This window comes from Saimiri boliviensis, chromosome 12 (assembly GCF_048565385.1).
Source record: "Saimiri boliviensis isolate mSaiBol1 chromosome 12, mSaiBol1.pri, whole genome shotgun sequence".
Classification (NCBI taxonomy): Eukaryota; Metazoa; Chordata; class Mammalia; order Primates; family Cebidae; genus Saimiri; species Saimiri boliviensis.
In genome coordinates this window covers 4948170-4963161 of record NC_133460.1, presented here as the reverse complement: position 1 = coordinate 4963161, position 14992 = coordinate 4948170, and the positions used below count along the sequence as shown (strand labels likewise).

Sequence of the window (14992 nt, the reverse complement as noted above, 5' to 3'; positions counted from 1 at the left end):
CAGCAAGACATACCACCAATTTAGTAATTTTTAATTGAAAAGAAAATACATTTTACACTAAATACTTATGTTAATTGCCAAGAAGTCTGACTACGGGTCCTTTGTAACTTGCAGCATGGGGTTAACAGAGACCATCATCTCTTTAAAAATTTTTTAAAGATATTTTTATTCTGGGTAATGTGTTTACCCTATTTAGATAAGAAACCTTGTCCTAATACAATGGATGGACTGAAGGTGACCTGTGTTAAGGGAGTAGGGGAAAAGAGTTTAGAAGGAGGAAAACCCTTTGCTTTTTGGGCTAGAAAAATTGATATTGAACTTAAATCTCTTCAGACAATGATGAGCTGGTCATATTGTAACAAGAATAGGTCTCCTCTTTCTTGTATTTAAGATTTCTGTTATGAAATAGGGAACATAATTATATTCTACTGATTGATTATATTATGCTAGGAAAATGGGTGTTGAACTTATATCTCTTCAGACAATGATGAGCTGGTCATATTGTCACAAGAATAGGTCACTTCTTTCTTGAATTTAAAGTTTCTGTTATGAAACAGGGAAAATGATTATGTTCTACTGAAAAGGAAGTTGAAATGGAATAGAGTCAGTGGTGTTTCATGTTACTATCAATTCTTTTTCTTTTGAGATGGAGTCTTGCTCTATCGCCCAGGCTGGAGTACAGGGGCACAATCTTGGCTCACTGCAACCTCCACCTCCCAGGTTCAAGTGATTCTCCTGCTTCAGCCTCCTGAGTAGCTGGGAATATAGGCACATGCCACCAAGTCTGGCTAATTTTTTTATTTTTAATAGAGGCAGCGTTTCACCATGTTGGCCAGACTGGTCTCGAACTCCTGATCTCAGGTGATCCGCCTGCCTCAGCCTCCCAAAGTGCTAGGATTACAGGTGTGAGCCACCATGCCCAGCCCCATTTAATTTTTTATTCAACCAACTTCATTTCTTGATATGTCAGTCCCGTGTGTGCGTGTGTGTGTGTGTGTGTGTGCGTGCGTGTGTGTGTGCGTGCGTGTGTGTGTGTGTGTGCGTTTTCAGTTTTTGTCCATCTGACGGTTGCTGTGGTTTTAATTGTTACGATATGAGTTCCAGCTTCAGTATTTCTTTGGCAGATCCGTTTTTCTTTTATGGGTAGAGATTTATTTAGATCCATTACCCGTTTTCACTTTCTCTCTGCCTTTTCTTAAATTTCCACTTTAATAATACCCTTTAATAGAATAATAGTGCATTACCTTTCATTGACTAAATTTATGCTGAGGAATTTATGCTAAAGGAATAATGAGGAATCGGTACCAAGATGTGGCTATAGGGATATTCATTGCTAAACTGTTTATAATAGCAAGACAGTGGAAATTACCCAAATGGGCTAGAGCAGGGAATTGATGAAATCAAGTATGGTGTAAGGTTACAGTGAAATTCTCATTGGTTTATTTATTCATCACCTAACACATATTAGTTGAGAGGATATTTTGTATCAGTCCTTGTGGAGTTTCTGAATGTGTAGCCTTCAAGAGCATTAATAGTGATATGGTGGAAGAATCATCAATGACACAGAAAAAGGCCAGCATATGGCTCAGGGAGTCCAAACCCAGTGTGATCTTATTTTCTTTAAAAGATAAAGGACAGTAGAAATCTGTTTTCTCAAGAAAAAAAATATATGCACCAGGATAAGCATTGCTTTGTTTGGCTCGTTGGGTATTTATTCTCTAGATAGTTTGTAACAAATTCCTTGGTATTTTTAAAGCAGAAAACAAATTGTAAACGGTTTTAAAAGGCAGTTGTTTTAAAGGGTAGAGGAGAGTATTGACACCTCTGTTTCTGTTAGCTATTAAGGTGGAAGGGGAATCCAGATGGTTTCAATCTTTTGTTTTTAAAGCAAATGGAGTTCTTCAACATCTTAGCTATCTTTTAACTCTTGCTGTTACAACAAGTGATATTTTAATGTTTGGGAATTGCATGTATTATTAAGAAAAAAAATGAGATAAAACACCAAGGATACCAGCAATCACCATGGACTGGGTGGTGGGTGAAAAGGTAAGCAGTAGATGGTTCTAGAAGGAATTGTTAGCCTTCTCCATGGTTTAGCGTTCAGTCTGGTTCTGAGTTGGTAGAATGACTTGAAGAAGTAGTTTTACTTGGGTAAGACAAAATAAAATCATGAACTGGCGTAGAGAGATCCCATCCTTCCCTTTCTCTACAAGGTTTGTGTTTAGGTTACAAAAAATAGCTGCGGGAGAGGTTAGGGCAAAGCATAGCGTTGGTGCAAGACACTGAGATAAGCAGTCACTTATTTCACAAGGAGCAGGGTCAGAGAGTCCAACTGGAACCAATGCCAACAGTGTGTGTCCCCAGCAAGCAGTGCTGCCTCTGGTCACTGCCACCTGTCGGGATTGGATTTTAATGGATGGATCCTCCTAGCTCTCGCCCTGAAAGTTGACTGAGCCATCTTTCCAATTAATAGGAACATACCAAACAGGACATTAAAGTTTACAGCTTCACATTTTCGAATTAAATTATCTATTGATTAGTAGGGGGCTATCATTAAAAATCAGCACAACTACAACTGACAGTGCCTTGAAAATATTCATCATGATGACTTTGATCAAACTGTAAATGCGGATCTGTACTTTAGAAGTAAAGGAGGCAAATGAGCAATAAATTTGGAGCCCAGGTAATTGGAGGGAAGAGTAATCAATTTTGTCAGTCACAAGAGCTACGTGATTCAGAGAACTGACAGTTGGATGTTTAGTTAAAGCCTTTTGTCTGAAAACATCACTTATATATGTTTAGGAAAATATTCTATAGCAGGCTTACATTTAGTCTTTGCGTCTCATACTGTTAGTTTTTTGTTTTTAAATATCTGCTTAAAGGTTTCTCTCTCTCTCTCTCTCTCTCTCCCTCCCTCCCTCCCTCCCTCCCTCCTTCTTACTATTGTACCATCTATATAACAATCACTCAGAGCAGTTACATCTCTCATGACAAGTAGGTACCTTCTTCCTCACTCTGATCCCACGTTGTCTTCACCTCTAGACTGAAGGTCATTCATCTCTGCCATTTATTGTTCAACCACAGCCCACTTAACCAGCCTTCTCATGTGCCCCTCAAGCTCGACAACTCCACATATGCTAAGATGAAATACAGTGTACACGTTCAAAGGATTGCTCTGGACCCTGATCTCCAAATCTGGTTCTATCTCCTGCTAGCTGAGTTACCTTAGTAAATTAACTTAGTTTTTCTGCTACCTCTGTCTTCCCCTCTGTAAAATGTAGTACCAATATATAAAAATTCCATAGGGTTCTAATCAGAATTAGACAAAATAATACTTAAAAAGTTGCAAATAACCTATTGCATAGAGAGTGATAGGTTGTACTTTCAGTGTTATGTAGAATCCAGACTTCTGTGAAAATACTGACCTTTGGTCTTAAGTAAACTAGTCATATGTCAATGTTGGCTTTTTCTTAGTAATTTTTAGCAAACCTCACTAGTGCACTTAAAAGTGAAATATTAGCAAACAGTACTTAATTGAACATACCACCACTGACCGTGAAATTCCAGGTTACCTACCTGTAAGGACAAAAGAACAGGTTTAGATTAGTTTATGGCTCACCAGTGTGACCCCTTTAGAAGGTATACTCCCACAAATGTTATGTTCAAGGTTTGAAACTCTAGGCTACCGTATTTAATTCCCCTCAAGACTCTTAGAGGTGAAAGGAACAGCAAAGCTCATTTCATCAATGTTTAGTCCTGGTACTAGAACTCCATTAAATTGGCATTTGACTTTTTGTTTTGGGCCCCAGCAATGTACCATGGAATAGGTTGAATTCTAGAGATTTAAATAGTAAGGCAAAGAGCCCGACCGCAAGGGGACACGGACAGTCAGGGAGACAGGCAAGTCAACAGGCAATTGCAAAATAAAAACCAGGTGCTACCAGAGTCATAGTGGCTCTGGAAACACACAGAAGGGGGTGCCTCTCTTTGCCTTGGGTGGGAATAAGTGAGTCCAAAAAGAATTTCTGAGAAAGATAGTGTCTGAGCTGAAACCTGAAGAACAAGTAGGAGTTCTCCAGATGTAAGTAGAGGAATACAGCAAAGAAATTTACCCGGTGTATGCACAAAGAAATTTACCTAGTGCAAATAGAAACATGTAAGATAGAGGATGCCACAGTCATTGAGTGGGTATTTATTGAGGTCCTACAATGTATCAGGACTGTGTTACGAGAATTTAGTTAAATGTCAGACCACTGTTTCCTCCACCTCTAAACTGAGGGTTTTTTTATGGCAGAAAATGTCCAGTTTGTCTTTGCTCACCTAATGCCTTCAGTTCAATGTTTATCAGATGGAAAATATTAAATAATTATTAAGTGAAGAAGTGAATTAATCAATAAATGGTTTATCATAATTGCTTCCTATCAGTGAGAAGCAAAGTCATTGGAAAAAACCCTGACCAGAACGGGGTCAGGACTACAGACTTGTAGCCGAACACTTGTGATTACCTTCCTGGTGGAAAACAAGCCATTTCCTCAGTGTTCTTTGGCACAGTCATTTAACCAGCAAACTGTATCTTCATTAGGCCTGTATACCAGTCATATTCATGAAGATTCCATAAGCATAATGTCAGATACATGATTTCTGACCTCTCCTCCAACCTGGTTAACTTGGGTTATAGCAACAGAGAAAATGAGTTTAGCTTGGAGTAATTTCTTAGTAAACTATCATTGACCATTATTCATCAACAACCACTTGCCTTTCCAATGTCTCACCAGTTACCTATTTCATTCTCTCTTCTACCTCCCATCAAAGTATCAAGTATGTTTTAGACTCTACCTCTTTATTAGAATTTTTGCCCCTTTTAGGCAAATACCACCTTTTCTCATTCCAAAACTACTGGACCGAGTCCACACAAACAGGAAATATGGGAATAGCACGTGGCATATATAACATGGAATACCGCTCAGCCATAAAAAAGAATGAAATAATGTCTTTTGCAGCAAATTGGATGAAGGTAGAGGTTTCTTCTAAGTGAAGTAACTCTGAAATCAAAAAATACTGCATGTTGTCACCTGTGAGTGGGAGCTAAGCTCTAAGTATGCCTCTCTTGGCATACAGAGAGGGGGATGAGGAACAAAAAATTGCCTATTTGGTAAGATGGATACTACGCAGGTGGCGGGTGCACTAAAATCCTAGATTTCAACACTATGCAGTTCATCCATGTAACCAAAACTGACTTGGACCCCTAAAGCGATTGAAATTTTTTAAAAAGTTTCTAAAAAAGCACAATTTTAGATATGGAAACATGAGTAGCTCTTACAAATAGCATTTGATTTCATTTGTTCCCTCAGAACAAATAGCATTTGATTTCATTTCCCCCTCCTGTTCATTGCTTTCATGTAGCTCTTTGTCTCTTTCCAACAGGGAAAATAAAGAATTTTTCCTTTGTAGTTTTTTAGTGTTCAGAGGGGGAAGAAACACAACTTTTCCTACTTGAGCATTTATCTGTTTTTTATGTTGTTGTTGTTGTTGTTGTAAATATGATCATAGTCTCTGTAGCCTGGGAGGCCTTCAGCAGTCACCTGGCCTTTCCCAGTTCAGTTACATGCTGTTCTTCATTTTTCAGTCTTTGAGAGGGAGAGGAGAATGAGAGGAGATTCTAGAATCACACTTTCCAATAGACCTTTGTGCAGTGACACCCATGTTCTGTATCATCCGTGTCTAATAAGGTACCCGCTAAATACATGTGACTGCTCAGCTCTCACATTCAAGCTAGTGCTACCAAGGAGCTGAATTTTAAATTTTATCTGAATAGCCACATGTGGCCAGCAGCTGTCATCTAGGGCAACACAGTTCTAGAGCCTCTTCTGAATGCGATGCCAGTGGATTCACTGAAATTCACTACTGGAATTTACACCAGTGGTGGTCTCCACATGGCCTTTAGTTAATGACTTTGATGACATTTCAGCCAAGACCTAAAGGATGAGAGGGGATCTGGGGAAGCACGTTCTAAGCCGATGAAACAGCAAGTAAAAAGAAACTCAATCTGAGGACACTTGAATGTGCACAAATCTCTGAATGCAGCCTGTGGTGCTAGCACTTGATAAGTTGGCGGAGGCTGAAGGCTGGATGTACAACTTTCTGAGTCAGTTCCAGATCACTTCTGTTCATGGCGAGATCTTTTTCACAAAATAACCGTTGTTTCCATCTGTCCAGTGTCCGTTTCCTCATCCTCTATTCCCATAATTGCATTTTTCTTGGGGGACTACTTCTCTTGCATTTTTCCTCCATCCTTTCAGAGAGGTGGCTCCTTACCTAGCTCTAGAGTTGAGTGTGGAGCCCTAACCTCACTAGTTGGCATAATGCCATCTCCCAGCCAAAGGGATTGGCTCATAGATGACAAAGTGGCTCAAGTCTCTCCAAGGAGATTCAGTCTCAGAACTCTTGATAAAGCTGTTAGAAACTGAACATGTTGAGCCTGAAATTGCTAGCCATTTCTCTACCTCCCTGAGAACATGGCCAACCTCATAAAAAGACCATAGGGCTAGGACTGAGTCCCAAGTCTATGAATGTAGCCCCACTGCAGTCTAGAGTTATTCTGAGATTTTTTTTCACTTATGTGAATGAATACGTTTCCTTTTTTTGTTTAAGCCCATTTGAGCCAGTGTTTTAATATAAAACCTCTCTGAAAAAAGAAAAAAAAAAGTTCTGATGAATACAATGATGTCAAGAACTATAGCATTTGTGAAAATATAAATTTCTCAAATCCCACAGGACACCTCCCTAAGAAATTATGGGAGAAAACTGGACAAAAGTGGGGGTACAGAAGTGGAAAATCACATTGTGAGGAAGCTAGTGGATTTTCTTCTTTAGTTATTTAGCTGGAAATACGAATCTGCAGACAAAGGGTGTTTGAATTGCTTGAGCCCTGGAGGCAGAGGTTGCCATGAGCTGAGGTTGTACCACTGCACTCCAGCCTGGGCAATAGGCTGGACTCTGTCTCAAAAAAACACAACAAAAAACAAAAGAACAGTGTTTTTTTTTTTTTTAACTCCATATACTTATTTTTAGTCCATATACTTTTTTTTTTCCAGTTTTTGCTTTTTTAAACAATACGTTTTTGTAATTTATATGACAAGAAAGAATCTTATTAAAAAGTATTTCAAATTTTTTTTTTTGCTTCTAGGGTAGATGATGTAAATATTTTATTCTTTGAAAATACAAATATAATTGCTCCAAGAAGATCAAACATATAAGAATACAGAGAGAGGTAAAATTCCCCTCCCAATCCACACTAGCCTTCTAAATATACTTCTCTTCCTAGGAAAAACTACTATGAATAGTATCTAGTTTCTATATATTGACAAAAATATTAGAGATAATGGGTATAAAAAAAGATGGATCAATAAATACACATCTACAAATGTATATATAATGTTGTTTAAATATCTCCTACCTTTATATATGTATATATCCATTAGTATGCATATGTACAGACATAGGTACAGTATATATGTACCTATATATGTGTATATGATACTACTTTTTTTCTGTTTAGCAATTGATAGGGTTTGGCCATATTCCCACCCAAATCTTATCTTAAATCCCCACCCAAATCTCATCTTGAATGAGTTGTGGGAGGGAACAGGTGGGAGGTAATTGAATCATGGGGGACATGTCTTTCCCATACTCTTCTCATGATAGGAAGTCTCACAAGAACTGATGATTTTATGAGGGGGAATTTCCCTGCATAGGCTCTCTCTTTGCCTTCTGCCATCCATGTAAGACGAGACTTGCTCCTCCTCGCCTTCCGCCATGATTGTGTGGCCTCCCCCACCATGTGAAACTGTAAGTCCATTAAATCTCTTCCTTCTGTGAATTGTCCAGTCTTGAGTATATCTTTATCAGCAGCATGAAAACAGACTAATACAACCAAACCTCATGAATATTTTCCATAAGGTCCATATGCACTCCGACATTCTTTTTAGCAACATCTTAGGATTCTGTAGTTTGTGTGTATATCCTTAATGGTTTATCACCCCCTTTTTAATAAACATTGGACTGCTTCCCACTTTTGGCTATTGATGACAGTGCTGAAAGAGCTTCCTTGTAAGTAAGCAAGACTTCTCTCTGGGATCTCCAAATGATGATTGTTAGCTCTAATATGTAATACCAGAGGATCATCCATATCCCTTTCTGCTAATGTTCCCTGCTGACATGGGATAAGCTTACATGGCTTGATCTTGGCTGATAATTTGGGCACACATGTAACAAAGGGATGAGATGCATTCTAAACTCAACTCTAGAAAAGTCGAGGGTTTTCTGCATCAATGATGTTGCAAAACACATTCTGAGGGGAACTCACTTCGAGTTTGAAGATGATTTGTTTGGAGTGATTTGAAATCAAGGTTCAGATTTATTTCTCATAAGTCTGTTGTTTGGAGGAGGGTTTCATGAACTGTTCCTATCTGTCTTATGCCTGCAGGCTACAGGTCCTTTATGAGATGGATATTTTTAAAGGAACAACTCTGTTCTTGGGATGGTTGACAGGACTTTTAATGAGGAAAGAAATTAGAAACCAGAGCTGGAGGCAATGTGTTCAGCCGAAAGGAAAGAAAAGGAACAGAAAGGCACCTTAATATGCCCTTTCAAGTGTCTGTGATTGTAAATATTCTTGTATATATCCATTAGCAGTCATGGGTGAGAACAGCAGAATTTTCGGGGTTATCATTGATAGGAAAGTAGTTGTCACGTCTCCACAGGCTCCTCATTTTACTTAAACTTGACCATGTCTAGTAGCAAATGCAATTACACAAATCAAATAATGTATTTAATGCCACAGGGCAGAAGTTGGAAAACTGTAGCCCGTGGGACCAATGTAGTCCACTTGGATTATTATTTTTGAATAAAGTTTTATTTATACCCAGCTGCACCCATACAGGCATGTGTTTCTGAGGCTGATTTTGGTCTTCGTGCCGAGCTGCATGTTAGGATAGGCCTGCATGTGGAAAGTATTTATTATCTGCCCTGTTACAGAAAATGTTTGTCAACCTAGGGAATCTCACTATTTCAAGGTGTTCCCTGTTGAATTTTTTTTTTAACGTGAGAAAAGAAATCAATGTCTACTCAGAGGCTGCAGAGGCTTCCTGGGAGGAGAGGCGAGACTACAAAGTTCTGTGTCTGCCTGGGAGGGAGACGCAGATGAGAGGAAGTGGGAGAGGCTGAGCTGCACCTGCTGGGTTCACTCCCCGTGTTTCCCCAGTTAGGGAAGTTCAGGAAGTTACTCCTTACATGACAGGGAGGAAATGAGCAGTGGACAGAGCCCCATTCTAAATACTAGGGCTGAAGTCTACCGTGGATAATGCAGCCAAGTTATGAGTGACACAGAATCATGTATCTGGGTCTGAGGATAGCCTCTTATTTGGAGGCCGAATCGTATCTCCAGTACCTGCAATTCAGATGCTAATGTTCTCACTCCCAGGACCTCAAGAGTGCATGTGTTTGGAGGCAGGGTCCTTAGGGAGTTAATCTGGGTTCCATGAAGTTATGGTTGGGCCAGAATCCAGTATATTTGGTGTCCTTATAAGAAGAAGAAATTAGAACACAGACACACAGAGAGAATACCACATGAACACACAGGGGGAAGATGGTCGTCTGCAAGCCAAGGAAAGAGGCCTCAGAAGAAACCAACTCTGCAAACACCTTAGTCTTGAACTACCTCCCAGAATTGTGAGAAAATAAATTTCTGTTGTTTAAGCCTGTGGTGCTTTTTTTATAGCAGCCCTGGCAAGCTGACACACTTCTGCTCCCATCTACCTCTGTGTCTTAGATGTGATGCAGATAGTACAGATCTTTCTGATGCCTACATGTCAGCAGCCCTAAGAAGCTAATACACTTCTGCTCCCATCTGCCTTGGTGTCTTTTTAGATGTGATATGCATAGTACGGAGACTTTCTGTTGCCTAAGTCAGCAGCCCTGGCAAACTAACGCACGCTGCCCCTGTCTACCTTGGCGTCATCTTAGATATGATGCAGGTAGTATAGAGATCTTTCTGATGCCTACGTCAGCAGTTCTCAACTGTGGACAATTTTGCCCCTCAGGAGACATCTGGCAATGTCTGGAGACATTTTCAGTCGTCATAATTAGTGGAGCAAGAACACTGTAATGCAACTGGCATCTAGTGGGTGGAAGCCAGGGATGCTGCCTAACATCTCACAATGCACAGGACAGGCCCCTATGACATGAGTTACCCAGCCTAAACTGGCAGTGATACCAACATTGAGAATTCCCGACGGAGCAGAAGACACATCGCTGTTAGGCTCTCTGCCTCCCCTTCTCTCTCCCCTTCGTCCTTTGGTGTTCTTTGAAGGGGCTGACAGAAGTTATCTCCTACTCTGAGCGATGTATATAATGTCCATATAAGAGCCTCAAAATAATTGAAAAGACTCCCTTGGGCTCCTTCTGCCATTCCAGTAAGTTCCTCCTAAGTATGCTCTAGGAAAACTGCGAGGTGCTGTATGATTTCTACGACGGGAACTCTGGGTTTCCTGAGCAACAGCCTTCCTTTCACAGCTGTTCAGTTCCCCAAGTTTGTGGCCTATTGGTGGTGCTAGTGTGGGCAAAGAGAAATGAATGATTGATGGACTGTGAGCCTCCCAAGTAGAAGTGGGCTACTGGGGAGTTTTTTTAATATCATATTTTATATACAACTGCAGGTCGGGCCAGGCTGAGGATATACAGTGCCTGACCCTAGTACAGAGGAGCAATCGATTGTGCTCAAACAGTGAGCTATCCAAATGATTTATTTATGCAGCAATGCAGCGCTCTGCTTCTTTGGAGGTGGGCACAGACTGGAAGGGTTTTGTGCTTGTGTGTGTGTGTGTGTGTGTGTGTGTGTGTGTGTGTGTGTGTATGTGTGGGCATGGGATGCATTTGTGTGTCTATATGGGCGTGGGGTACATTCGTGTGTATATTTGTATGGGTGTGGGGTGCATTTGTATGAGTGTGTATGTGTGGGCTTGGAGTGCATTTGTGTGTGTGTGTCTAAGTGGGCTTGGAGTCCATTAGTGTGTTTGTGTGTTGGGGGCAGGCTTGGAGTGCATTTGTGTGTGGAGGGGCTTGAAGTGCATTTGTGTGTGTATGTGTAAGTGGGCTCGGAGTGCATTTGTGTGTGTGTATGTGTGAGCTTGGAGTGCATTTGTGTGTGTGTGTGTGTGTATGTGGGCTTGGAGTACATTTGTGTATAGGTTCTTGGAGTGTGTGCATGTGTGTGTGTGTGTGTGTGTAAGTGGGTTTGGAGTGCATTTGTGTGTGTCTGTATATGTGTGGGCTTGGAGTGCATTTGTGTGTTTGTGTGTGTATGTGTGTGTGTAAGTGGGTTTGGAGTGCATTTGTGTGTGTGTGTAAGTATGGGCTTGAAGTGCATTTGTGTGTGTGTGTGTAAGTGGGCTCAGAGTGCATTTGTGTTTGTGTGTATATGTGTGGGCTCGGAGTGCATTTGTGTGTGGGGGGCTTGAAGTACATTCGTGTATGGGGGGCTTGGAGTGTGTGCATGTGTGTGTGTGTGTGTGTGTAGGGCTTGGAGTGTATGTGTGTGTGTATTTGTGGATGTGGATTACATTTGTGTGGGGGCTTTAGAGTGCATTTGTGTGTGTGTATGTATGTTTGGGTGTGAGGTGTATTTGCATGTGTATATGTGAGTATATGTGTGGGTGTGGGGCACATTTAAGTTGGGGGTGTGGCTGCATTTGTGTGTGTGTATGTGTATCTGTGTGTGGGGGGTGCATTTGTATGTGTGTGTTTATGTGGGTGTGGGATGTATTTCTATTTGTGTGCGTGTGTATGTGGGTGTAGTGTGCATTTGTGTGTGCATGTATGTGTGGGTGTGGGTGCATTTGTGTGTATATGTCTGGCCCTGGGGTGCATTTGTGTGTGTATGTGTGAGGCATGTGGTGCATTTGTATGTATGTATATGTGTGAAGGTGGGATGCATTTTTTTGTGTGTGTATGTGTGGGCCTGGTGTGTATTTGTGTGTGTGTATGTGTGGGCCTGGGGTACATTTGTGTGTGTATGTGTATGTGTGGGTGTGAGGTACGTTTTTGCTGTGGAGCCATGGGGTGCATTTGTGTATATGTGTATGTGTGGGAGTTGGGTGCATTTGTGTTTTGTGGGTGTGGGGTATATTTGTGTATGTATGTGTTTATGTGAAGGTATAGGGTGCATTTTGTGTGTGTGTTTATGTGTGGGCGTGGGGTGCATTTGTGTGTGTGTGTGTGTGTGTTTATATGTGGGCCTGGGGTGCATTTGTATGTGTGTGTGTTTATGTCTAGGAGTGGGGTGCCTTTGTGTTGGGGGGCATGGGGGTGCATTTGTGTTACAGGGATGTGGGTTGCGTTTGTGTGTGTGTGTGTTTATGTGTGAGCATGGAGTGTATTTGTGTTTGTGCACATGTACATGACTCTCATGATCTTCCCATTTTCAGCTGAACTTGTAATTAGCTCCTCAGAGACCAGATAATCACATTTTGCTTTTTCTACCTATAAATGCTCATTTGGCTTTCTGATTTTCTCTTAATTTCCTAGCTTTAAATCACCAAGCACTGGACTTTTTGCAAAATACCAAGTTATCAGAACAAAGACTGGCAGTCTGGGAAGACAGGTGAAAAATTCCAGAGTCTCTGTAACTGGGATTGCCCGTTATTAGTAGGTTTGTCTGTCTGTTTGGTTTTGCCTGCATTTAAAAGGAAGCTTTTGAGGAATTCATGGAGCATGTCTACTGTATTCCTTCCCAGGTGAAAGAGTGCCCTTCTAGGAAAATATCAGAATGTGGTCGTTAGGAATGCACATTTCCGACCTGGCCAAGTCTACACAGGCATAACAAATTGAGCAATTGCATCCCGTGGTGGAGATCACAATGCCTAAAACTCGGATCCTCAGTAATAGTTTCTGGAACCAAATTAAATATAAACAACTCAGTTGTCTTTTGTCTCTGCTACCGAGCATGTATTCTGATAGTCACTGTCTTCTCTATGTTCAGATAATTATATTTAAGGGGAGAAACAGGTAATCATCATTTACTGATGATTAGGGATACTCTACATGTCTGCTCTATAGAGTCATGTATAGGAATTGCATCTATAAGCTATATACATTAGGAATAGATAGAGTATTCTTAACAGTAAATTGGCATTAGCATTATAACTATTAGTATTATAGTATGATAAGTATTAGTTAATTAGTTCACTTGTTCAGTTGAACTCTCTTTAGTCATGGAAGTGTTTTACAACTAGACTTTCTAATATAGTAGCCATGAGCCACATGGGGCTATTGAGCATTTGAAATGTGATTAGTGCAACCGAGGAGCTTTTAAAATAATTTTAGTTAATATAATATTAAATAGCCACATTGAGTAGTGGCTTCCATATTGGTCAGTATATCTCTGGAGGCCCTTATCTCATTTCTTCTTTAAAAAGAATGAATATATATCTTTATTAATAATCTGTGTTCATGTTATAAAACATACTTAAACATGTAGACAAAACACCTAAAAAGATACACGCCCAACTGTTAAGACCTCTCAGGTTGGGATTAGAAAGGCATCAAAAAGGGATTTTAAAATCTTATCTTGCCCAATTCTAAAAATAAAAAAAAAAAAAGTGACAAGATTAAAAACTAATTAAGTAAATCAGATGAGACTAATTATATCATGGAGCCAGTTAGGTCAGGCCATCTCCTTGAATTAAAATTAAAAGGAAAAAGATGGAGAGTTTTGATAATTATCTCCATAATCCAGACAACTTTCTCCCTCTCTCTGTCCCATTACAGAGGAAGTAAATTCGGGAGCCTCAGTCAAACATCCCTTGTAGTTTGTGCAATCGGTGCCTAATGTAATCATTTTGGTGGCTCTCAAAGCTGTGAACCAGCACACAGGTGACAGTGAGAGGAAGGAGCAAGCATGTGAACAAATGCATGAACGACGGTCAGTCTCTGAATCTAAATCCGTGCGTCTTATAAAAATCCGTTATTGCTGAAAGCCATTTGCAAAGCTCGCAGGATCCTCGCTTGGCTGGTGCACGGTTGTGAGTGCCTCTTTCCAAGTTGTGGGTGACAGAGAAATGACTAACCAGAGATGGTGATCACAGGCATACCGATTCCAAGTCTGATCACAGCCACAGATTGCTTTCCCAGGTTATTAAGAAGAAATCAACACTTCACTTTCTCGGATCATATGTTTTTAAACATGAGTATCGATGACATAAAGAAAGGGAGAGAGGAAGAACAAGAAGTACAAGAAAGAATACACAAAGGAGAAGCAATATGGTGCAGTTTTTAAAAATGCATACAATTAAAACACATAGAAGAGGAACCTCCATTAGAATTACAGCACTTAATCAGATCTCATCCAGAGTTGACACTGTTCACCGAGTGATTTGGACATTCAGAGCCTCTCTGGGTGGGGAGACTTTTTCTATCCCTGTCAAATCAGTATGCCATCTCTGCATACCTGTATTATTATACAGGCAACAACATTATAAACTCCCCAGTGCCTACCAGGACACAGTGCTTTGGTGTGATTGAGCCACACTAGGTACTAAACCTTTCTGCACTGATGCAATCAAATTGGAGGTTAAATCTGATACTGTAACAAGTTACCACCTGGGAACAGAAATGCCTTGCCTTTTATTTTTTCTTTCTAGCATTGTGAAATGAGCATGGCATATGGCAGATTTTAATTACAGCAAATATTAATTTTTAATGGGAAATGTACACCTGGCTTTGTATTGTTCATAAATTACCTGAGAGGTTGAAAGTTATGTGATTTTGATGCAGTTGTAATTAAAGTGAAGAAACTAATAGCCTTCTGTAATTGAATGCACATTAATCTGAAAGCTACCTGAGGGCAGGGATTCTGTGTTAAGCATGCTGTATACTCAATTTAGTAAAATGCTAGACTTGGAAATAGTCTTCTAGGTGATGTGCTAGATATTTTCCA

General features: G+C 40.3%; 1 protein-coding gene and 1 long non-coding RNA gene across 2 annotated transcripts in view; both read left to right on the top strand.

Annotated features, from left to right (window-relative positions):
• Nucleotides 1-14992, top strand: part of RBFOX1 (RNA binding fox-1 homolog 1) — a 2539409-nt gene that overhangs the window by 1575923 nt on the left and 948494 nt on the right.
• LOC141580526 (uncharacterized) overlaps nt 1-14992 on the top strand; it is an 84012-nt gene that overhangs the window by 23505 nt on the left and 45515 nt on the right. Inside the window, exon 1 of the long non-coding RNA XR_012512679.1 lies at nt 1-14992. This exon is cut by the window's left edge and continues 23505 nt beyond it; it is cut by the window's right edge and continues 24710 nt beyond it. This is a non-coding gene — a long non-coding RNA (uncharacterized LOC141580526).